The sequence below is a fragment of the Leptonychotes weddellii genome, chromosome 8 (genome assembly GCF_054177405.1).
Source record: "Leptonychotes weddellii isolate Sample4059 chromosome 8, ASM5417740v2, whole genome shotgun sequence".
In the NCBI taxonomy this organism is placed as follows: Eukaryota; Metazoa; Chordata; class Mammalia; order Carnivora; family Phocidae; genus Leptonychotes; species Leptonychotes weddellii.
In genome coordinates, this window is record NC_138376.1 from 49,885,709 (window position 1) to 49,910,621 (window position 24,913).

Below are 24,913 nucleotides of genomic sequence, written 5' to 3' on the forward strand. Positions count from 1 at the left end.
CCCCCCTTCATTCTTCCCCCCCACTATCTTCTTCTTCCTCTTTTTTTTTTAACATATAATGTATTATTTGCTTCAGAGGTAGAGATCTGTGATTCAACAGTCTTGCACAATTCACAGCGCTCACCATAGCACATACCCTCCCCAATGTCTATCACCCAGCCACCCCATCCCTCCCACTGCCCCCCCACTCCAGCAAACCTCAGTTTGTTTCCTGAGATTAAGAATTCCTCATATCAGTGAGGTCATATGATACGTGTCTTTCTCTGATTGACTTACTTCGCTCAGCATAATACCCTCCAGTTCCATCCACGTCGTTGCAAATGGCAAGATCTCATTCCTTTTATGCAGTCGCCATTACCTTTTCTTTTTCTTCTTCTTTTTTTTTTTGAAATTTAGTTCCAGATTTTCATATATAAGAAATGTTTTTCTGATATGGCCTATGTTTAATTACATGCATATATATTATAAATATATCTATATTTGCCCACCACAAGTTTTTATTTTGTTTTGTATTTCTTTAGCCTACTGTATTTCTCTGGTTCACATTTCTTTTTGCAAAAATATATCCCTTAGAAATTATTTTACTAATGACATGTGAAACATAAACTGTCTTTGTCTAAAATTATTTTTATTTCTCCTCTTTGATAAAGCTTTAGTTGGGTATAGAATTATAGGTGACCAGTTACTCTGCCTCATCGCTGTCTTAAGGAATGCATTGTTAAGAAGTTTTCTGTGGAGGGGCGCCTGGGTGGCTCAGTTGGTTAAGCGGCTGCCTTCGGCTCAGGTCATGATCCTGGAGTCCCGGGATCGAGTCCCGCATCGGGCTCTCTGCTCAGCAGGGAGTCTGCTTCTCCCTCTGACCCTCCCCCCTCTCATGTGCTTGCTCTCTCTCATTCTCTCTCTCAAATAAATAAATAAAATCTTTAAAAAAAAAAAAAAAGAAGTTTTCTGTGGATTTAATTTTCATATTTTGAAGGTACTAATTCACCTTTGTCTATATTTTTTAAGATTTTATTTTTTTTAAATTCAAGTTTCCCTTTTATGTTTCCTTGCCTACAGTGTCACAATACTCTTGCATGCAGAATGATTTCTCTAAAATGCAATGTAGTTATTTCATAATATTGCTTAAAATCTTCCAACACCTCTCTGCTTCCCTCACTACAGGATGAAATCCAAGGTTCTCAGGAAAACATGCTAGGTCATGCCAAGCTCTATATCCCTATTTCTCACCATTCCTGGCCTACACTTTATTCCCCAGACACATAAAACTACTTTTAATTCACTGAAAACTCTAAGTTATGTTTAGTTTCTAAGCCTTCATTATGGTTCTCTCTGCTAAAATGTCCCCGCTCTCATTCCTATTTTTATTTTTGACTATAATTATTTCCCTCTTCACAGTTATGACTTAGTTGAAGTCTTAAATCTTCAAAGAACCCTCCCCTAACACCTCAAGGTGAGGCAGGTGTGCTTTTTCTGTGCCCCAATAATAGTGCAGTTATGTGCCTGAATCTTCCAGGGAACTTTATATGTTTCCAGTTCCCATCATGTCACATGGTGTCCGACACTTAGAAGATGCTCAGTATATATTAGCTGATTACTGACATAATCAAGGGGAGGAAAGAAGGTAATATAGGATGGATGATACTCTAATTTCATGAACACACAACTATACTGCACTTAACATTAAAATTTCAACTGCCATGCTCACTTGTTAATTAGTTTACTTACTCTAGAATACTTACAAGAATCTGAGTATTTGAGATGGTCAATAATCCAGGATTAGATAAAGGAAAGTAGTATTGTCCCCGCCTCAGGCCTCAGAGAGAGAAAGAATAGTGTGTGAATGTAACCAGAGAAATTTCTTTATTTCTAGGTAGAAAGAGATCCCATGGTTAATTTCCGCAAAGAATTTGAAATATCTGCTACCACTGAAATTCTTAAAACATACAATGTTCTTTACTTTGAAATGAAATATTATAAAATCTATCTAAAGTATTTTTAATCATTTCTCATTTGTGGACTTTAGACAAATTGCTTTAACTGGATTAAACTGAAAATTACAATTTTCATGAAAATGTGTATGTAAGAGTGATAAGAAAAGGTAAATAATACTAAATTCACTATACAATTGATATTACAAATTTCAAATAAAACAGCCAAGTTGAAAGTTTATGAATATTTTTTTTGGTATGTTATATATGGGCACCCATATTCAGTGTTTTAAAGATCCGAAAGAGGGGGCACCTGGGTGGCTCAGTTGGTTAAGCATCTGCTTTCCACTCAGGTCATGATCCTGGAGACAGGATCAGACAATCAGACAATAAGACAAAATCAAGGATAGCCTAGAGATGTAGGTAAATATGTTATAACAACAGTGTATAATGGTTTGACAAAGAAAGTACAGGGGTTATGAGAGTAGTCCTTTAACAAGGGTTTATTGCTAATCTAATGAAAAATGCTTGAGAAATTATATTAAAAACTGTGCTTAAAAGATCAAGTAGGAAATTATCAGACTGAGGTCAAAGAGTGTTTAGGGAGAAGGAAGAGCGTGAGCAGGCTTAGGTGAGAAGGCATCATACAGTCAAGAAACTAACTTCAGAATGGCTGGAGCTCAAATCCTGGGTGAGAAAGGGAATGATGTATGAGGAAGGAAAGGCAGAATGTAGCTACAGAGGGAATGAATGGTAGGAAATAAATCTACTTCCTGAAGACAATAAAAGAAAGTAGAAGTTGAGAAATAAGTGATGCTTATGCATCTTACTTGTGGCTTGTCCTATTTTGCATTGGACATGTGAAGAATTCACTTCCACCTCTGCTTCTGTCATCTCCTCCCTCAATTCACTGCAAAATATAGATGGTAGTCCCTCCTTTTGCTTGCCAAAGCAAGGATAAACAAGGTTGCTGATTTTTAAAAACTTTACTAAAATAGTACAAGGACATTAAATATAGGATATAATTTACCCCATTGTTTATGGGCTAGTGCTATGTCTCTGGGACCTACTGGTAAAGCTGTTTCCCTTCTGAGTTCAAAGCTAGCAGAAGGTGGTTAAAGAATTTTCTTTATAGAGAGAGGAATTCTCTCTCTCTTTCTTGTTTTCTTTCTCTGGTCTTCAGGGATTCACTCATCCTCCCCTGACTTTTTAAGGATGTCCAAGGTTAATTAACATAATCTCTGATAAAAATTTGTCCTGTCCTCAATGAAAATCATTTATGCATAATATTAATGTCATGTCTATGTCCTCAATAGGTATCTTTGATTGCAAATCAAAGAAAACACTCAAACCAGGTTTGGTAAAAAAATCATTTGCACTAAAGCTCATGTAACTATGGGAAGAACAAGGATTTCTGGAGCAACTGGACCTAGGGAATGGAACACTGCTAAAATTAGCATTCCATCCCATCCCCTTTCCCAACACATGCAAACCACTCTCATTACTCCATTTTCTAACATGTTGGGTTCAGTTTTTCCTACTGTGAGCTGGCCTCCTCTATCTAGTAGGCATGTAAGTAGCAGCAGATCCCACAGTTCCCATTTCGAATCTTAACCACCAGAAAGGCATAGAAGCAGATTTCCACATGCCAGTTTGAAAACACCCCTCCAGTTTTTCTGTGCAAGTCACAGGTTCCAAATGTAACACTTCAAAGGTGATGGTAATTCTTCCTTAGTCTTATTCCATTTGATTATTCTTTTGAAGCATAAATTTAACATGTTTAGTAACAAATTTTTATTCCAACATATAATTGGAATAGTTTCAGGGCCTGGAACAAAAAGTACTTCTCATATATTCTTCCTTTATCTCCCATTCCCCCAACCAAGCATAAAAATTGTCAGAGGCAGGAAAATTACTTCCTCACAGGAAACCACTTAGTAACGATTTAAATCAGTGGTTTACAAATCAACTGTCTTGAAATTTGGTTATCTTAAGTATCCTTGTACTATGGTGACTCTGATCCCTAAAATGACAAAAAAAAAAATTAAAGAGCAATCATCTGTATCACTAAATATTAAGAATTTATTCATTGTCCATGACCCTGACCTAAACACTTTGCCACCAGAAACAACAATGCATAAGAAGGTACTGTGGGAGCACCCAGCTGGTCTCTCTTTTCTAGGACTTTATCTGGCTTAAACTGAAGGGACGCATTGGTCTGATGATGTTTGGCTTGACCAAGGTCAATACTATGGCTTCCCAAGTCTCACACAGAGTGATTTGTTGAAGTTACATATTTCATTCACCTCCTGCTCCAGATGAGGAAATGAAAACCTTTCTAATGTCTTTCCTTCTTCTCAATGGAGTTAACTACTTTTTTGAATTTATATTCTATTTATTTAAATTTATACCCCCCCAGAGGATTGAAATTTCTTAGATTTTAGGGGTATTTTAAAGGTATTTAACATAGGAAATATTTTGCAATCTATCTTTTGGAAATAGATATAGAAGTTTTTGTGATTTTGTTTATCCCAAAGCCCAAGGTTTAGCTTTGCCAACTTTTTTGATTTCTCATCCTGAATGATCTATGAATATGCTATGTTCATGGGCTATTACAATATTTTTTTTCAATAAGAGTCTATCCAGGAAAGATAAGCAATTTTGGATTTTTCATAAAGATATTTAACAAACATTGGTAATGGTTACATTCGTGATGGAATAGCTATAAATCAAACAGAGGGTGGGAAAGCAATTTAAAGATTCACAACAGGAGAAAGCCACTATCAGCCCCAGGTCTGGAGAAGCAAGAAAAGAAGTGATTATGCAACCAGAGTACCTTGGTTGACCAATCTTACCCAGAAATGAGAAGGCAGGGAAGCCTGAGAAATATGGTCCCCATGATCCAGAGCAGAGCTGAGGTTAGACAGGGAATGGAACTGGGAGCAAACTGGCAATCATCTGTTACAGATGTGGAGAAAATTCTCTAGCTCTCATCTGTGTGACTCTTAGATTGCTAGCATTGATAAAACCTGGGAGCTTTTAGAAAGGAAAATTCTTATGCCAACCCAAACATACAGATTCAGAATATCTGAGGGTAAGTCCAGGCATCTGTTTTAACATTTATATCAATAAGTTATTAATAAGCTTATGATCAAATAAACTTCATCTTCTTCCTCTCCCTTTTACCTGACACTGTAACAGGCTGGGATGATAAGACTCAGGTCAGCAGTTTTGAGTATCAAGCCAGTCTATTATATCTTCTGGCAGATTTACTAACTAGAATGAAACATACTATTTTTATTTCCATATCTCATCCAGAAAACAGTGGAGATACCTCCTGAGTATAAGTGGGCACTACCTGAGTTGTTTATATTTTCTGAGATGGCGGTTGAGGGTCAGGCTGAGTCATGGTAGGCAGCTCTGATTGGATGTGGTGCTAATGATTCCGGGCAGTGACATATACAAAGAAATATGCCTCAGGAATCTGGGTCTCTCTCTGTTCTGATGGTAGCAAAAAATAAACTGCTTAGCAAATTTTCTTTCCCCTATCTGCAAGATACAATTCTTCCCTGTCACTTTAGAGAGCCAATTTTCTCTTGTCTTCTGTCTGCTATGAATAGATTTGAGGAATACAATGTTGTTAGCTAAAATATTCTATTCAGTTTGACACAGTAAATTTGCTCCATTATTTTCTATCTTAACTTGCATTTGCTTACTCTTCCCAATCAGTTTCTTAACTTCCAACAGTCTGGGGAAGCTTTCTGCCTAGTACTTATGTTGCTCATTGAATTGTTTCATTAACTCCAATGCTTTGCACATCTTTCTTTGTTAGTTACACCAATAATGATTTTGAATAATAGTTTAGCATTCCAGTGTACTTTTAAAATTTCCATTGCTTGTGTTGTCTTATATACGAACACAGACAATATAGGTTAGTACTTAGTAACTTCCTCTTTTGGCTGCTCAAAATCTGTGTAATTATAAAAATTGAAAATACGTCCAGTAGAAAATATTTAATAACTTTGCTATCAATAATCTCGTTTGGATTAAACTCATACCTTGTTTAGAAAACTACAGTGAGGAGAGACAGAGGAACCTATATTTTAGCATTCCTATTTTACAAATACAAATACATTACAGCAAAAGAAACAATAGTGTGTGTGTGTGTTTTACACAGTTTTTATAACTTTACTGATGGTCAAATATAGTGTGCACAAACAAATCCCCAAATAGCAGCTGACATGAAAACAATGTTTTGACAGGAAAAAGGAAGAAAGTACAGAAATATTTTTACATGCATTCTCAAAATCAAATATATGACCTGGATTGGAAGATGTATAGTCTCATTATAGAAATTCCCAGTGAATGCTCCCCTGTGTTCAGTTCTGATTTTCAGGGAAAAAATGCCTCATACAAGGGAACACACTGAGGTAGGAGGCATCATCCAGGAGATCATCCTGGAAAGGGTATTTATGATTGTCAGGCTGAAGTGCTGAGAGGAGAAACAGAATCATTATGCAGAAAATCGAAGTTCCATGTAGCAAAGTGTCATAACGGCTGCTAAATCTCAAACTACAGGAGCAAGGGTAAGAAAGGAGTAGAAAGTGTAATTAGACCTGAGGCCATTGGATTCACAGTCACAATCAATCATGTTCAATGACCAGTAAGACGAAAAATTCAAAGTTAGAGTGTTAAATATTATGTGCTGGGACTCTCTTTTTATGCAGATCTTGATGATAGTGTAAAGATGAAAGAAAAGAAGGAAAAAAAACCTAAAGTTTTCTGCAGAGACTAAGAAGGGAAACATGGCAAAGGTTGTGGGGATATTAGGGACAAACAGGTAAAACAAAGGAATTATCTGTGGGATTGAAAGGTTTTAAATTTCTCGTTTAAAATATGTTGTATTTTTGTTATAGAAAACCCGGTTCTGATTGGAGTACAAACAGTTTTAGAAATCAGTTCTGGGAATCCCTTATGTTAAGGCTATCTGCTTCAAAGATAGTTTCTAAATACGCAGCTCACTAGGGACAATTTCCCCAGCTAGGAAATACAGCAATATTTGGAACTCTGCTAACCCCAAGTCATTTGTTACAAAGATTTCTGTCAGAGAAATAAATTTTAGTTCTGTACATTTTGTAGACTACTATCCTCATAGCACCTAATATAATCTCTTCCATGTAGAAAGAGCTCAGTGTATTTTGTACAACTGAATTAAAGGGTGTAAAAAATTGTTTAATTTCTGGAATCATCTACACACCTAAGAGTTGCCATTGACCTTGAGATCTTGAGGGCAGGGTCCCCTGTCAGTTATCTCTGATTCTCCCCTACCTAGCACAGGGTCTGGTACCTTGTTGTAACTAGCTTTCAAAACATGCCAGTTCCATGAGTAATTCTTTTTTTAATTTTTTTTTTTATTTGAGAGAGAGAGAATGAGAGAGAGCACATGAGAGGGGGGAGGGTCAGAGGGAGAAGCAGACTCCCCGCCCAGCAGGGATCCCGATGCGGGATTCGATCCAGGGACTCCAGGATCATGACCTGAGCCGAAGGCAGCCGCTTAACCAACTGAGCCACCCAGGCGCCCTCCATGAGTAATTCTAACTGGAAAAATATAGCCATATGATTTTCACATTTCTCACTCGGTCTGCCTCCTTCCTTCTTGTATATTTGATATATACAAATGAGGTCAAGGAAATATAGCCAATAAAAAAAGTAAAAGGAAGCCAAAGGAGACATACATTTCTTTTTTACTAGTTTTTTTTTCTCAGATAATCAATGGGGAGAATGAGATTGCAAAATGTAGAATTTTTCCCCTAAAATAATGAGTGCTGATGGGAAGAAAACCCAAATGGCACAATGGATATATAATAAAAAAATGTTTTCCTCCTACCCCTTTTCAGGCTTCTAGCACTTTTTTCAAGAAACAATGATTGATACCAATCTCTTGCATATAATGATCACAACCATAAAGTCTTATTTCATTATTTGTAAAGACTACATAGTGTTCAAATGTAGAATTATTATAATTTACTAAATCCTCTATTAATGGTTCAGTGAATTTTCCTACACAAATAGACTTTTTACATAAGTCAGTTTATTTGTAAATGCATTTCTAGAAATGGAATTTTACTGATATTGCCAAATCATCTTCCAAGGTAGTTGTTCCAGTTAAGATTTGTTAAAAAATGTATGGTCATACTGTGATATATCAATTCCTGAAGTTTGACCATTCAAGTAGCAGAAAATGTCACCTAAGTGTTGGTTATAGTTTATGTGTATGTAAGTATAAGATGTGGATGAGCATTTTTTCACATTTTAAAATAATTTCTTTCCTATTAATAGTCTGTCGTACCCTTTGTTTTATTTGTTTTTGGTATTGACCTTTTCTTGCTACAGATTTAATATAAAATTTTTATATAAAGGATATTATGTCTTTGAGATATGACTTGTAAATATCTGTATCTAATTTGTCTTTGGACTTATTTACAGCATTTTCCCACACATAATGTTTCATGTTTATGCATTAAAACATATTGTATTAATATTATGAATTGTAAGACTTCTGCATGTTGTATCTTGTCTAAAACAAGAGGGATATAAAATATAAATAAATCCATCAATCCAGAAGTTCTATACAATTTTAAAAATTGCATGAGTAAATAGGAAAAGTGCTACATATGTATCATTTTATAAATAAATTAATAATCACAACAGTTAAGGATTAAAGATAAATATGGGGCACCTGGCTGGCTCAGTGGGTAGAGCATGCAATTCTTGATCTCGGGGAGGCAAGCCCCACATTGGGTGTAGAGTACATTAGAAAAGATAAATGCACTTAATTTTTTTCTAGGTAAGGATTTCTTAAAGTTTAATATGTAGAACTCTAGTTGGTCAAGGTGGTAGTATTAAAAAGTGTTCTGTGCTTAAATATATTTTAAGTATATTGAATTACACAGAGATAACAGATTTTTTTATTGTAGATTTTTCAAAGTTTTTAATAAGATGATGTGAAGAATTTCATATGTATTTATCGTAGATTTAGATCTCATCCATGCCTTCTCCCAGAAGCAGAGTCTGAGTCAAGGATTCTACTACAAGTGGTTTATTTGGGAGGTAATCCCAGTAGACATCAGTTGGAAAGTATATAGATGACACACAAAAGACAGGAAACCACTACAGATTGTATGGGTGGGTTATCACTGTGGGAAATTGGGGCTCAGTCTCCCTGGGGAACTTTGAGATTGGGCAGAATATACCATTGAGATGTCTTACACGGAGAAGAGGAACCTGAGGTGTTTATCGCAACAACTATCCACCACTACTTGAGAACTGTTCTCAGTGATGTTAACTGCCTGGCACTTCCTTAGTAGGCAATCAGGAATGGTGAGTGCCAATGGGATTTAGACAGTGCACCAACAACTTCTGACATTTTTTCAAGTGGATTTACCCAAGGGTTTGTGGAGGGAAAAGAAAATCTCCACCCTTGTCCAACTCTGTTCACTCCATCCTCCCTTCTTCTCTCTAAGGCAGGATAGGTTGCTATCTGCTTGGTCAATTTGCAAAGTTTAAAATATGTCACATTTGTGAAAAGACAGAATCCCATGATTGCAAAAATTGTGTTCGTGTTCAGAGTTGTTGAAATTCTCCTTCATTCCTGCTTTAGGTTCAGATCCAGGAACAGCTTAATAATATTTACCTCTTCCTTTTTAAACACTCCCAGTTAAACAATTGCTTTAGGTCCTTACACTGAGTTTCTAACCTACTGGTGATAAGTTACCAAGATTTGAATTTTGTGTCAGATAGTTAGTTTAATGTATCAACTTGGCTAGACTATAGTACCCAGTTAGTTATTTAATCTAACACTGATCTATGTGGTATTTTATAGATGTGGATAACAGCTAAGTCAGGTGACTTTAAGTAAAGGGGATTACCCTAAGAGATGTGGGTTGTCTTTGTCCAATCACCTGAAAGCCTGATGAGCAAAAACAGGTTTCCTGGAGAAGAAGAAATTCTGCCTCAAGACTGAGGCATCAACTCCTATTTGCCTACTGGCTTGTTCTGCAAGTTTACTGAAACTCCATGTTATCAGAACCCTGCATTTCAGTGTCAGGCACTGGTCCATTTAACAATAAGATGGTATTTTCCCTCATTCTCTTATAGAACTGTATTAGTATAGCTCCCTCAGAAATCTCATAAGAAAGGAAGCAGTTGGAAGATGAGATTCAGGTAGTCTTTGAATCTCAGGCTATGTACCATCTAATATTACCCAAATCATATCTCAGGAAATTCACATGTTTTGAAATAATTTAAGAAATATGGTCCTGGCCACATGATGCTTTCTCTAACCCTACTTCTTCAGCAATGAAGACCAACTTGACAATTACTACCTTAGGTCTGTAGAACACATACATTCCTATTTTCTCATTTGAGTACAACCATACTTTATTACTTGTCTATTTCAGGTATACTATTAATAGGGAATTATCGTATAGATTACCTCCATTTAATGATTGTTTGGCTATATTATATTCCTGATTTGTGCCTGATATACTATTAGAATAAATACGAGGCTTTTTGTGATAATCCTAGTTATATGTTACTTTATTTTGTTATAATTAAGATACTTTCTTAAATTCATATTGTATATTTTAGTTTTATATTATTTCAATATTTTTATATAAATAATTTCTGAAACCATAAAAAAGTCTTCAGACCACAAGTCTCCATTTATAGTTCCAAAAGTCCATCATAAGTTCTATAGTGACCATATCAGGGTTTTTTTCAATTTATTAAAAAAATATATGTATAGCATTAATTTCTGTCGCATTGACTACACTCATGTATTTGGGGGAGGGGAAGGTGGGAAGAAAACACCTATTCTTACCTGGAAGCAGCTTATTCTAATCTCAAGTCAACTAAATTTGTTATCATTTGTTTCCTTTTGTAAACAAAAGTGCAACTGGAATTTTCAACATCTAAAATGAGAATAAATGCAATAATGTAAAAAGTTGGGAAGTAGAAAAAAGTCCTGACTGGACTAGGAAACAGGGTAAAAGAGGTCATGAGATCTGATTTACCTAATTATATGTAGAATTTGATAATGACTTCTATTTAGTTATTTCCCTAAAGAATTTATAAAATGATAAAATTATCAACATTGTGGAATACTGACAGCATTGTAAAATATTAATTGGTAGTATTAACAAAGTTAAGAAATAGTAGCAGATAAACCAAGAATATTACTAATTATAGTAGTGTGTCTATCTATAACATACAAAGAGAAAAGCTAAAAGGATATTCCTATGAAATTTGTTCATGATGTACATTTGACTTTTTTTTTAAATACTCTTTTTTTAATTTTATTTTATTATGTTATGTTAATCCCCATACACTACATCATTAGTTTTTGATGTAGTGTTCCATGATTCATTGTTTGTGCATAACACCCAGTGCTCCATGCAGAACGTGCCCTCTTTAATACCCATCACCAGGCTAACCCATCCCCCTAACCCCCTCCCCCTAGAACCCTCAGTTTGTTTCTCAGAGTCCATAGTCTCTTATGGTTCGTCTCCCCCTCCAATTTCCCCCTTTCATTTTTCCCTTCCTACTATCTTCTTCTTCTTTTTTTTTTTTTTTAACATATACTGTATTATTTGTTTCAGAGGTACAGGTCTGTGATTCAACAGTCTTATACAAGTCACAGAGTTCACCATAGCACATACCCTCCCCCATGTGTATGACCCAGCCACCCCATCCCTCCCACCCCACCACTCCAGCAACCCTGACTTTTAGCATATGAAATACCTGTACTGTTTGATATAGGTAACATTAAATTAAGAATAACTTAATCTGTAAGGGCAACTACAATGATCTTGTTTTTTTCAAAACCGAACAGCCCTGTTCTTAGGAAAGGTGTCTTTGGGTTATTTATTAAATCATGAATATTTAAAAAACAATATGGTTACAATCTTGTGAAATTTAAATAATCCTCTCGCTAATATATTTTAGCTACATGCAAAAGTCAGGATAGAATAGATTATGATGTGGTGACACCCAATCATAATATCCCACTAATTTAACACAAGGAAAACTGATTTCTCATTTGTCAAAGGCTTTTGTGGGTCTGAAAGTCTTCCCAGGCTACTTATCCTCCATGTGGCTCCTCACAATTCTAGGTTGGCAGAGGCTTTGCCATCCTGTTGCTGCACTATCTGCAGTGTGTGGTATCTTTGGTCAATGCAGTAAGAAAAGGAGCGCTCCATGGTCTCAAGCCATCAGTTAAATGCTTTGTTCTGCAGGTGATATAGGTTCTTTCCGCTCAAAACAATGAGAAATAGTCACATGTCTCGATCTAATTTCAAAAGAGCATGGGAATGTAATCCCCTCATTCATCTAGAAGGAAAGGACAATTGGATGTGCACAAATATTAGATGTCTCTGCCCATGCTACAAAACTTTCAATTAAAGATCCATGCAGAACCTACAATACACAGCATGTCTAGTAATCCTTCCATGTTGCCTAATATACAAAATTTGCATTACTAAATATATTGCATTTTATATTATTGTAAATATAACTTAGTAGTAATGAATATGTTATTCTCTGTATCCGAAAGCCATGGTAGAAAGCAATTTTGTGAATGATATTGCACAAAGGAAAGAATGATAAAAATACAATAAGAGCACACACATCATTAATATAAAATTTTCCATAGTTTATTTTAATGTTTAATCAGAAAAAATTAATATTACTTAAGTTATCTGTAAATGTCAATAAACAAAATAAAACTCTAACTTTTGCCACACATACACAGACTTATTGCAGAGGTTACCATTTCTGCTCAGTGTTAGCCCATGGTAATTCTACAGGCCTTTTTTTTTACCCCCCCAGGGTGGTTTCCTCCAGAGAGAAGACCTGGCAGTTGCTGCAGCTGTTTTTGCTGAATGAGGTTGTTACTACATTCACGGGAACAGATGTTACACCTGGAGGTTCATCTTTCACTTTCAGAAAATTTCATTCCAGAACAGTAAGTTTTATGAGACATCAATAATTTCACAAAATAAATGTTCAACCTCAAATTTAAACTGTTTCATTAAAAAAATAATAAGCATGCTTTATTTTCACAAAGTTAATATGATTAACTGAAGTTGGCATTTCGATACACAGGCTTTAAATCTGGAATTACTTGCACGTAGGATCTCTCTCTCCTTAAGTATAACTTAATCTTAAGTTCTAATGGTAACTAGAAGAATTAACCATATTTTTATGTTTAATTGTTTTATTCCTGAGTGTGACTGAGGTACTTTCTCACTTCATTATTATCAAGGGATAAATCTTTACCGAAACCTTCAAGAGAAAAGAGAGTAGAAATATTTTGATTAAAATTAACCCTATTACACCATATTCTATTATGTATCTGAAATCTTTTAAACTCTTCAAGAACAAAATGAAAATAATCCAGAGCCTGAAGACTACTCCACGTACAGTTTACCTTCATTATACTTCATTCAGCGAATGTTTACTGAGCACCCATATATTTGCTCTGGGCATGGTTCTTGGCAGAGAGTGGTGTTGCAGATCAGCATCACTTGAAAGACTCTTAGGAGGAGGTTAAACACTCTGACAGGTGAAGAAGCTTGGCCTTCATATGCATCAGCCAGTCAGCAGTTGCTGCAGCCCCTGGGAAGGAGGCATGGTGTGGGGCAAGGCAGAGGCGGCTGTGTAGAAGCTGGGTGAGTAAGTCCATCAGTCCTGGAGGGGGGATCTGATCAGTGCAGAGACTATACAAACCTTCCCTCGGAGAGTGTAAGCATAATTTTAGAACCTCTATTACTCACAAGCTTACTTGTAGTTCCAATTTTAATTTCTAATTCCTTTTAATGAAGAGACTGGTAAAATTTCTGAAAGATTAGTCTCAGATCTCTTTTGATTCAAATCGCCTCTCTTGTATGTATTCCACTGTCAGCTAAGTATGAGTAATATCCTCATATATTAACTCTGAAAAAATATAAATTCAGCTATAGCCTTAACACATTTTCTTCAATTGCTCAATAGAAAATGAATGTGCTGCTATATTTATTGCATCTTATTGGGGTACAGGAAAATTTATGTACGTAATAGAGTATTCATAAAAATTTTGAGATGAAGAGTAAGTAATATTATGATGTTCCATTTAGAAGCATGTTAATAAAAATGATTTAAATATGGTGTCGTAAAGAATGGTTTTACACATAGTTATCTGAAGCAGACACTTGATATTAACTTGAGGAGAATCATGTAGATTTCCCTATATCAGTTACTATGTGTAATTTCAAATGACCGTTTAACCTTCCTGTGGATTCAACTACTTTGGTCCAAGATGGGATTAAGGGTTGTTCAAATATGATCTAAATGGAGATGTTAAAACTGCTTGTAACTGCATTTAATTCTGCAGTTGCCTTACAAAAAGTCACGCCTTCAGGGGGCCTGACCCCCAGGATATGTTTTCCATGCTCAGAGGAACAGGAGATAATAGAGGTTTTAATACAGCTATTCAGAAACTAACAGAGCATTTTAGACCTCAGAAAAAATGTTCCCTCTGAGAGACATATGTTCAGGGAGGTAGCCAAAGAGCCTGGTTAGCCTGTTGATTCCTTGGTTAGCAATCTGAGCACCTAGTCTCATAACATGACTTCAGGGTGTAAAATCACATCATGCTAAAAAAAAAAAAAAAAAATCACACCATGCTATAGAGTCAAATGAGTAGTGGATTCATGTTCTAAGAACATTTCATATGATGACTAAGAGTCTAGGATTTTATTCCATTAAGAGTATATGGTTTCTTAGGTCATGAAGTTAGTATACCAGCAAGATATACATGTTCCTTAGTATGTTAAGCAAATCAAAAAGCAAAAAGCCAGGGGTGCCTGAGTGGCTCAATCAGTTAAGCCTCTGACTCTTGATTTCAGCTCAGGTCATGATCTCAGGGCCTTGAGATCAAGCCCCCCAAGCAGGGTGTGGAGCCTGCTTAAGATTCTCTGTCCCTCTCTCTCTGCCCTTCCCCACCCCAAACTATGCTCTCATGCTTTCTCTCAGAAAAAAAAAAAAAAAAAAAAAGCCAGAAGGCCCAGAAGAATTCTATCAGCAATTTTCAGATTTTGTAGCACATTTTATCAAACAGACCTCTGGTATGATGATTCTGTAGTTAAGGGTACTTGGCACCTGGAAAAGCAAAGCTACTCTTACATCTGCAATATCTATTGACGTAGAAAGATATTCATGTTATGTACTGAATATTTAATGTAAATAAAACACTTACGTGCTTTTGAATGGGAGTTACTGTGACAAAGTCAGAACTTGAAATCTGAAATTAGAACATCCTTTCAGAACATAAAATATTCATGGTTCTAAGTAGTGGCAGAGGAGGAGGTATTTTGCATATTTTCTTTATTTTCTTTTCTCTTCAGAAAGGGCTTCAAATAAACTAGTTCATAATGTGTAGATTCCACCAAATTGACCCATATGATCTGTATCTTTAGATAAGGGGAAACCTATATGAACAAAGCAAACATAAATCTCATAGCAAAATCTACAACAGGTTGCTCCTGTAGGAGAAAGTTATTGAGGGGCTTAACTGTTTTGCTATTTACTCTGTTGGAAAATATTTTCCATTAAGTTATACAAAACTTTAAGATTATATCATTTTTATTTACCTTCATGCCTGCGCCTGGCTTCTTCCTTCAGGCTATTGGCTAATTGTGTCAAAAGGAAAGAACGGCTGTCACCCAAGATCAGTGGGGAAGAAGGGAGAAACCACCCCTAAAGATTTAGGAAAGGGAAGAAAGCATGTTACAGCCCAGTATGGGTGGGGCCACCAGCAGTGTTTCCATCATCCAGTGCGATAAGTTTTCTGACCTTAATCTGATTCATTTTGAAGAATGCTCCCAGAGAGTTGGGCATTGGCTATACTCATCTCTTTCTAATAAGCATCTTCAGGAAATGGGGTACATAAACTACAACTCATTCCATAGAAAGATCATTGTATCTAAAAGAAGGACTTTAGGGATCAGAGGAAGCAGAATTTTTGAGTTAATTGGGACAAGAAGCTGAGCATTGTTGGCCCTCAGGTTTTTAATCGATCAGGCAGATGGGTTTTGATTGACCATTGGTGGTGGTGGTGGTGTTGGATTTTTGTTGTTGGGTTTTTTCCCATGTATTTTTAAATTGAATTAGTTGCTGACAGTTAAAAGTTGGACAGTTTCCTATAATATCTATAAAAAATTAGATTTCTGATTTAGATGTAACAACACTGAATCAACATTACCATGTAATATAGTCAACTGTGCTATTCCCTTCAAAAAGGATGTTTCTTCAGTTTTTCTTATTCCTCCAACTTTTGTTCATATTCACAACACAGATTCACCAACCAAGAATCAGTTATTATTTTTATGGAAATTACTCAGGTTTGTTTGTTTGTTACCATCAGCTGCTTCCCTCATTTGTTATCTGCCTGCATCCTGTATGTATTTGAGTCAACTCTAGGTCCAAATTAAGAAAACCTGGTTCAAATATTCCTAATGTCAACTTTGAAATAAGCAGAAATAGAAATATCTTTAAAGACTGAGACTAATATAGATGTTACAGCTCAACCTTGAATTAAAATCAGAATGTTTTTGAGCTCACGAGAGGATAGAGTTTATTAGCAGTTTAAGCAAGTCTGTGAAACTAATGGTTGAAATTGACTTATTTACTATGGATTTTCCCCTTAGGAATGCTCTTTTGGAGATTTAAAAGAAATATATGCATATGAGGATTACCTCTTATAATTCTATTTAGATTTCCATATGTTCCCATATATTAGGCAGGTGGGCAAGTGAGGTTGATTCTATTTTGTTTTATTTTTCCCATTATATGGAAATAAGAGTTATTATTCAAATTTTTCTTAGATAACAATTTTAGAAAATATACTAAAATTCTGAATCTTACTGAATAATTCTTCCCAGAACAGTTTTTTTTTAAAGATTTTATTTTATTTATTTGACAGAGAGAGATAGAGAGAGAATCTGAAGCAGACTCTGCACTGAGTGCAGAGCCTGATACAGGGCTCAATCCTACAATTGTGAGATCATGACCTGAGATGAAACCAAGAGTTGGACACTTAACTGACTGAGCCACCCAGGGACTCCAAAACAGCTTTGATGTAGAGGATATAGGATTATGTCTTTCCTAAAATAGCAACTTCATATATGGGTAAATTTATTTTTCCATTGGCAAATTACTGATTGATAACTTTACTGTATTTGCAATGTTATATGAAAGACAATAAAAGGGTAATTAATTTTTCTGATATAGGCTGAAATACTATGCTTTATTTTATATTTATTAATTTTGCCTCCAATACTTATTTGATCTATTATGTGATCTAGCCACAAAGAACTAGAAAGTATATAGATAATAAGACAAAATGGAATCTTGATAAAATAGAGTACAGAGAATATTTTTATTTACTTTAAGATGAAATAACTACCCAACCTAAAATGCATTGTTTTCTTCTCTGTTAAAAGCATTATATGTGTATCTATATGTATTTATACTTAAGTCAGTTTTTAAAGATAGTTTATTAAATGAATTTTTTTGATATTTAAAATAAGAAATATTCTAATTTATTTGCAGTTTTTGGTGAATGTTTCAACATAGAATTGGATCAGTTTTTATATTATTTCCAGCAAATAACAGTATAAGATTACTTGAGCAGCATAAAATATCAGTTTACCTTTTGCTTTAAGAAAACATGAACTTTGGTGCCACTGTGTTATATAATGTACTTAGGATGAAATTAGGAACATCCTATTATAGGAACGGTGGGGTGGCTCAGTTGGCTAAGCGTCTGCCTTCAGCTCAGGTCATGATCTCAGGGTCCTGGGACTGAGTCTGATGTCAGACTCCCTGCTTAGTGGGGAGTCTGTTTCTCTCTTTCCCTCTGCCTCTTCCCCCCTCTCAAATAAATAAAATTTTTTTTTAAAAAGAACATCCTATTATAAAGTGGATAAATCTCAAATCAACAAATAACAAAACACTATTTATTTAGTGAACATGCATCATTCCAGGATTCAATATAATTATGTAGGTATTAAGGTCTAGTTTATATTTTAACACTGACAAAAAACTGGCCTTTGAAAAAGTCAGAAGCTAAACAATCATATTACAAAAGTGAAAAACATTTCCAAACAAAACAAACCTATTCCCTAAATATAACAATATAATACAAACCCCGAGATTTGTGATACTTGGAAGACATTAATAAATGTTGGAATATGGCAATAAAATCAAGCATTTTTTGACACATATGTAATTTTCAGTTGCTACTCTTGTTTAAAACAAACAAACAAACAAAAAACTCCCCAAGTTTTAGAAAGAGTTACATACAAATCAAGCAATAAATCTCCTGGCCCTTGGAAGGAACAAGTAACTACTGTTGCAGAAAGTGATGGAGAAGTTCTGTTTACTTTGGTCCTTTGCACACTGATTTTATTCCCAGCATGGAATACAAAGTAAGCAACAATTGGGAAGGAAATCCTCACAGAGAAGGCAAATATCCAGACTTTATTATTACATTTATAATGTAATGTTCTATCCTTTATTCAAATTATCTAAGAGATCCCTAAAAGAAAACTCATTTTCAAGCTTAAGCTCGAATATGCATTGGGAATCAATTATTTATTACTTAGTATCAAGTAATTTAAAACTAGCCTTAAATTCTTTAAAGATAGGGGTACCTGGGTGGCTCAGTCAGTTAACCAGCCAACTCTTGATTTCGGCTCAGGTCATGATCTCAGGGTCCTGAGATGGAGCCCTGCATCTGGCTCCACACTCACCAGGGAGTTGGCTTGGGATTCTCTCTCCCTCTCCCTCTACCCTCCCCCCATAAATAAATAAATCTTAAATAAATTCTTTAAAGATATTAGGACAACATTCTGAAGAGAGGAAAAATACCAGTAAAAAAACAAGCAAAGAAATAATTTTTTTTATTTTTTTAAGTTTTAATTTTCATTCTAGCTAACAATACAGTGTTATATTAGTTTCATATGTACAATATAGTGATTCAACACTTTTATACAACAACCGGTGCTCATCACAAAAGCACGCCTTAATCCCCATCACCTATTTAACCCATTCCCCCACCCACTTCTCTGGTAACCAGTTCTCTGTAGTTAAGAGTTTGTTTCTTGGTTTCTCTCTCTTTTTCCCTTGCTTATTTACTTTGTTTCTTAAAATCCACATATGAGTGAAATTATACAGATTGGTCTTTTTCAGATTCATCTCACTTAGCATTATACTCTAGATACCCATACATGTTGTTACAGATGGCAAGATTTCATTCTTTTTTTTTTTTGGCTGAATAATATTGAATTTGAAATATATATGTATATATATATATATATTTTTTTTTTTTTTGAGGAATCTCCATACTGTTTTCCACAGTGGCTGCACTAGTTTGCTTTCCCACCAACAGTGCAGGAAGGCCCCTTTTGTCTACATCCTTACCAATACCTGTTGTTTCTTGTGTTTTTTATTTTAACCATTCTGACAGGTGTGAGGTTATATCTCATTGTGGTTTTGATTTGCATTTTCCCCATGGTGAATGATGTTGAACATCTTTTCATGTGTCTATTGGTCATCTGGACATTTTCTTTGGAGAAATGTGTGTTCATGCCTTCTGCCCATTTTAATTGCATTATTTTTTTTTAGGGTGTTGAGGTTTATAAGTTCTCTTTATATTTTGGATACTAACCTTTTATTGAATATGTCACTTGCAAATATCTTCTCCCATTCTGAAGGTTGCCTTTTAGTTTTGTTGATTACTTCTTCCACTGTGCAGAAGCTTTTTATTTTGATGTAGTCTTGATAGTTATATTTGCTTTTGTTTCCCTTGCTTCAGGGGACCTATCTACAAAAATGTTGGTAAGGCCAATGTCAAAGGAGTTACTGTCTTTGTTCTCTTCTAAGATTTTTTTGGTTTCAGGTCTCACATTTAGGTCTTAATCCATTTGAATTTAATTTGGGTATGGTATAAGAAAGTGGTCCAGTTTCATTATTTTGCAAGTAGTTGTCCGGTTTTCCCAGCACCATTTGTCGAAGAGACTTTTTCCCATTGCACATTCTTTACTGCTTTGTCAAATATTAATTGACCATACAATTGTGGGTTTATTTTGGGTCTTTCTATTCTGTTCCATTGATCTATGTGTCTGTTTTTGTGCCACTACCATACTATCTTGATGATTGCAGCTTTGTAATATAGCTTGAAGTCTGGAATTGCAATGCCTCTAGCTTTGCTTTTCTTTTTCAATATTGCTTTGGCTATTCGGAGTCTTTTGTGGTTCCATACAGATTTGGGGATTGTTTGTTCTAGCTCTATGAAAAATGCTGTTGGTATATTGGTAGGCATTGCATTGAATGTGTAGATTGCTTTGGATAGTATAGACATTTTAATAATATTTGTTCTTCCAATCCACAAGCATGTAACATCTTTCCATTTCTTTGTGTTGTCTAAAGTTTCTTTCATCAGTGTGTTATAGTTTTCAGAGCACAGGTCTTTCACCTCTTTGGTGACATTTATTTCTAGGTATCTTATTATTTTTGATGCACTTGTAAGTGGGATTAATTCCTTAATTTATCTTTCTGCTACTTCATTATTGGTATAGAGAGTTGCAAGAGATTTCTGTACATGGATTTTGTATCATGAGACTTTGCTGAATTTATTTAGAACTGTCTAGCAGTTTTTTGGCCCAGTCTTTTGGGTTTTCTATAATTAGTATCATGTCATCTACAAATAATGAAAGTTTGACTTCTTCTTTGCCAATTTGGATGCCTTTTCTTTCTTTTTATTGTCTAATTGCTGTGGTTAAGAATTCCAATACTATATTGTATAAAAGCGATGAGAGTGGACATCCTTTTCTTGTTCCTGACCTTAAGGAAAAAGCTCTCAGCTTTTCCCCACTAAGGGTGATGTTAGCTGTTTGTTTTCATATATGACACTTACTATGTTGAGGTTTATTCTCCTAAAAACCATACTTTGTTGAGGGTTTTTGTCCTGAATGGATGTACTTTGTCAATTTTTTTTTTGTCATCTATTGAATGGTATGGTCATATGATTTTTATTCTTTCTCTTGTTGATTTGATGTATCACATTGTTTGATTTGAATATATTGAATAATCCTTGCAATTTGGGAATAAAGGCACTTGATCATGGTGAATAATTTTTTTTAAAGGATTGCTGGATTTGGTTTGCTAGTATTTTGTTCAGGATTTTTACATCTATATTCATCAGAGATACTGGCTTGTAGTTTTCTTTTCCTATGGTTTCTTTATCTGGTTTGGGTATCAGGGTAATTCTGGCCTCATAGAATGAATTTGGAAGTTTTCTTTCCTTTTCTAGTTTTTGGAATAGTTTGAGAAGAATAGGTATTAACTCTTCTTTAAATATTTGGTAGAATTTGCCTGTGAACCATCTAGTCCTGGACCAATGTTTTTTGGGGAGGTTTTTTTTTGTTTTTGTTTTGTTTGTTTGTTTGTTTGTTTATTACTAAGTCAATTTCTTTGTTGGTAATCTATCTGTTTAAATTTTCTATTTCTCCCTGTTTCAGTTTTCATAGGTTATATGTTTCTAGGAACTTAACCATTTCTTCTAGGTTGTCCAATTTTCTGGCATATATTTTTTATAATACAGTTTTATAATTGTTTGCATTTCTGTGGTGTTGGTTGTTAGTTCTCCTTTTTCACTTGTAATATTATTGATTTGAGTCCTTTCTTTTTTTTTTCTTGATAAGTCTTGCTAGAGATTTACCAATTTTATTGATTTTTTTTCAAAGAACCAGCTCCTGACTTTATTGATGTATTCTATTTTTTTTAGTGTTTATATAATTTATTTCTGCTCTAATCTTTATTATTTCCTTTCTTCTGTTGGCTTTAAGCTTTATTTGTAGTTCTGCCATTTTAAGGGGGAATGTTCTTAATATATCTGTTAAATCCATCTGGTCTAGGGTGTCATTCAAAGCCATTGTTCCCTTGTTGGTTTTCTTTTTAGATGATCTGTCCATTGATGTAAGTGGACACTATTATTCTATTATTATCAATTAGTTATTTATGTTTGTTAATAACTATTTTATATATTCAGGCACTCCCATGTTGGGAGCATAGGTATTTATAATTGTTATGTGTTCCTGGGCGCCTGGGTGGCTCAGTCGGTTAAGCGTCTGCCTTCGGCTCAGGTCATGATCCCAGGGTCCTGGGATCGAGTCCCACATTGGGCTCCCTGCTCTGCGGGGAGCCTGCTTCTCCCTCTCCCACTCCTCCTGCTTGTGTTCCCTCTCTTGCTGTATCTCTCTCTGTTAAATAAATAAATAAATAAAATCTTTAAAAAAAAAAAATTGTTATGTGTTCCTGTTAGACTGTCCCCTTTACTATTATATAGTGCCTTTCTTTGTCTCTTGTTACAGTCTTTGTTTTAAAGTCTACTTTGTCTGATATAAGTATTGCTACTCTGGCTTTCTTTTGACACCATTTGCATGATAAATGTTTCTCTATTCCCTCACTTTCAATCTGCATGTGTCTTTAGGTCTAAAATGAGTCTCTTGTAGGGAGCAAATAGATGGGTCTTTTTTTTTTTTAAATACATTCTGTCACTCTATGTCTTTTGATTGGAGCATTTAATCCATTTACATTCAAAGTAATTATTGATAGGCATTTCGTGCCATTTTATTACTTTTTTGTGGTTGTTTCTTAAGATTTTCTCTGAACCTTTCTTGTCTTTCTTTCATCATTCCCTTTTTTTAGTGATATATTCAAATTTCTTTCTCTTTATTCTCTGCATATTAATTAGTGATTTTTGATTTGTGGTTATCATTAGGTTTTTATGTAATGTCTTCTGCATATAGCAGTCTATATTAAGTTGATGGTTATTTAAGTTTGAACCCATTCTTTACTCATCTCCTCCATGTGTTTTAGGTATATGGTGTCATATTTTACATCTTTTTTATTTTGTTAGGTCCTTGACTGATTTTTTACAATATTCATTTTTACTTTTGTGTTTCCTACCTTCATACTGTCACTTTTGGTCTTTCCTTTTCACTCACAGAGCCCCCTTCACTATTTTTTTGCACAGCTGGTGTAGGGGACAGGAACTCTTTCAGTTTTTCTTTGTCTGGGAAACTATCTCTCCTTCTATTCTGAATGCTTGCTGGATAGAATATCGTTGGCTGCGGACTTTTCCCATTCAGCATTTTGAATATACCATGCCCCTCTCGTCTGGCTTGGAAAGTTTCTGCTGAGAATCCCCTGATAGCCTTATGGGATTTCCCTTGCACGTAATTCTCTTCTTCGTCTTGCGGCTTTTAAGAATTTTTTTCTTTATCACTATATTTTGCCATTTTAATTACAATATGTCTTGGTGTGGATTTGCTTTTGTTGGTTTTGTTGGGGGTTCTCTGTGCATTCCAGATCTGAATATTTGTTTCCTTCCCTAGATTTGGGAAGTTTTCAGCTATTATTTCTTCAAATAAATTTTTGCCCCCTTTCTCTCTCTTCTTCTTCTGGGACTCCTAAAATATGAACGTTATTACCTCTGATGGAGTCACTGAGTTCCAGGTCTATTCTTGTTTTGCCTAATTTCTTTTTCTCTTTTTTGTTCAGCTTGATTACTTTGTTTTCTAGGTCATTAATTCAGTCCTCTGCTTCTTTCAATTTGCTCTTCATTCCATCATGTTTATCTCTGATTTCATTTATTGAGTCTTTATCTCTGTTATGTTATTCCTTATCTCTATGTAATGGTCTCACTGATGTGTTCTATTCTTTTCTCAAGTCCAGCAAGTATCTTTTTGATCATTACTTTAAATTCTCTATCAAGCATGCTACTTATATGAGTTTTATTTGGATCTCTAGCCATGGCCTCATCCTGTTCTTTCATTTAGGACAAATTCCTCTGTTTTCTCATTTTCTCTAAGTCTCCATGCCTACTTCTCTGTGTTGGAAAAGTCAGCTGCATCTTCTGCTCTTAAGGATAATGCCCTTATGAAGAAGAGGTTCTTTAGTGCCCTTCAGTGTAGTGTCCCTTGTTCCCCAGTGCCTGGTGCTTCAGGGAATGCCTACCATGAGTGCTGCATGTGCTCTGCTGTTGGGTCTTGGATGCTTTATCCTTCAAGCCAGTCATCTGCAAAGACTCTCTTTGCCTATTGTGTGCAGCATTTCATCCCTGGCCTGAATGTGTAAAATTTCAACTAGGTATGCTCTGCTCTGCTTGTGACATGAGACCTGTGCCTCTGCTGCCAGAACTGAGGCCCTGTAAAACCTCTGGGTTATGTAGAGAACCAGCACTCTGCTGGTTCCTGGAGATGGCCCTGCACTTATGCTGAGGAGTTGGCAAGGGAAATGGCATCCTCCAGTTCCTTTGTTCCTGGAGGGGGTCTCTCCATGGATGCTGCCTCTCTGGGATGCACTCTGAGATGGGAGAATAACCTCACCACTGTGTGCCCTAGGCACTCTTCTGATTGCTATTTCCACACTGTATGTCTATGGGCTGTTTGCCCTGCCTTCTCTCAGAGAGCAGCCCCAATGCTGATGGGCTCACCCTGAGCCAAGCCCACTGACCTTTAAAACTCCAGGCTTTAAGCCTCACTGGTTGCAAGAACTTATGAAATCCAGGCCCTCTTGTTTCCCAAGCCAATTGCTATGGGGATTTGTTTTCCCCATGTGGTCCCCTGTGTGCTATTCTGTCTCTTGTCCTTCTCCATGACTGTGGCTCCCTCCCCACCTCTGTAGCTATGATCCATTTCTTTCCCAAACTGTATCTCCACACTTCCTACTTTCTTCAATATGACCTCTTCTCTACCTTTAGTTTTGGAGTTTGTTCTGCCAGTCTTCAGATTGATTTCCGGGATTTTTAGGATGTTTTGATAATTGTCTAGTTGTATTCATGGGATAGGGTGAGCCTAGGGTCCTCCTACTCTGCTGCC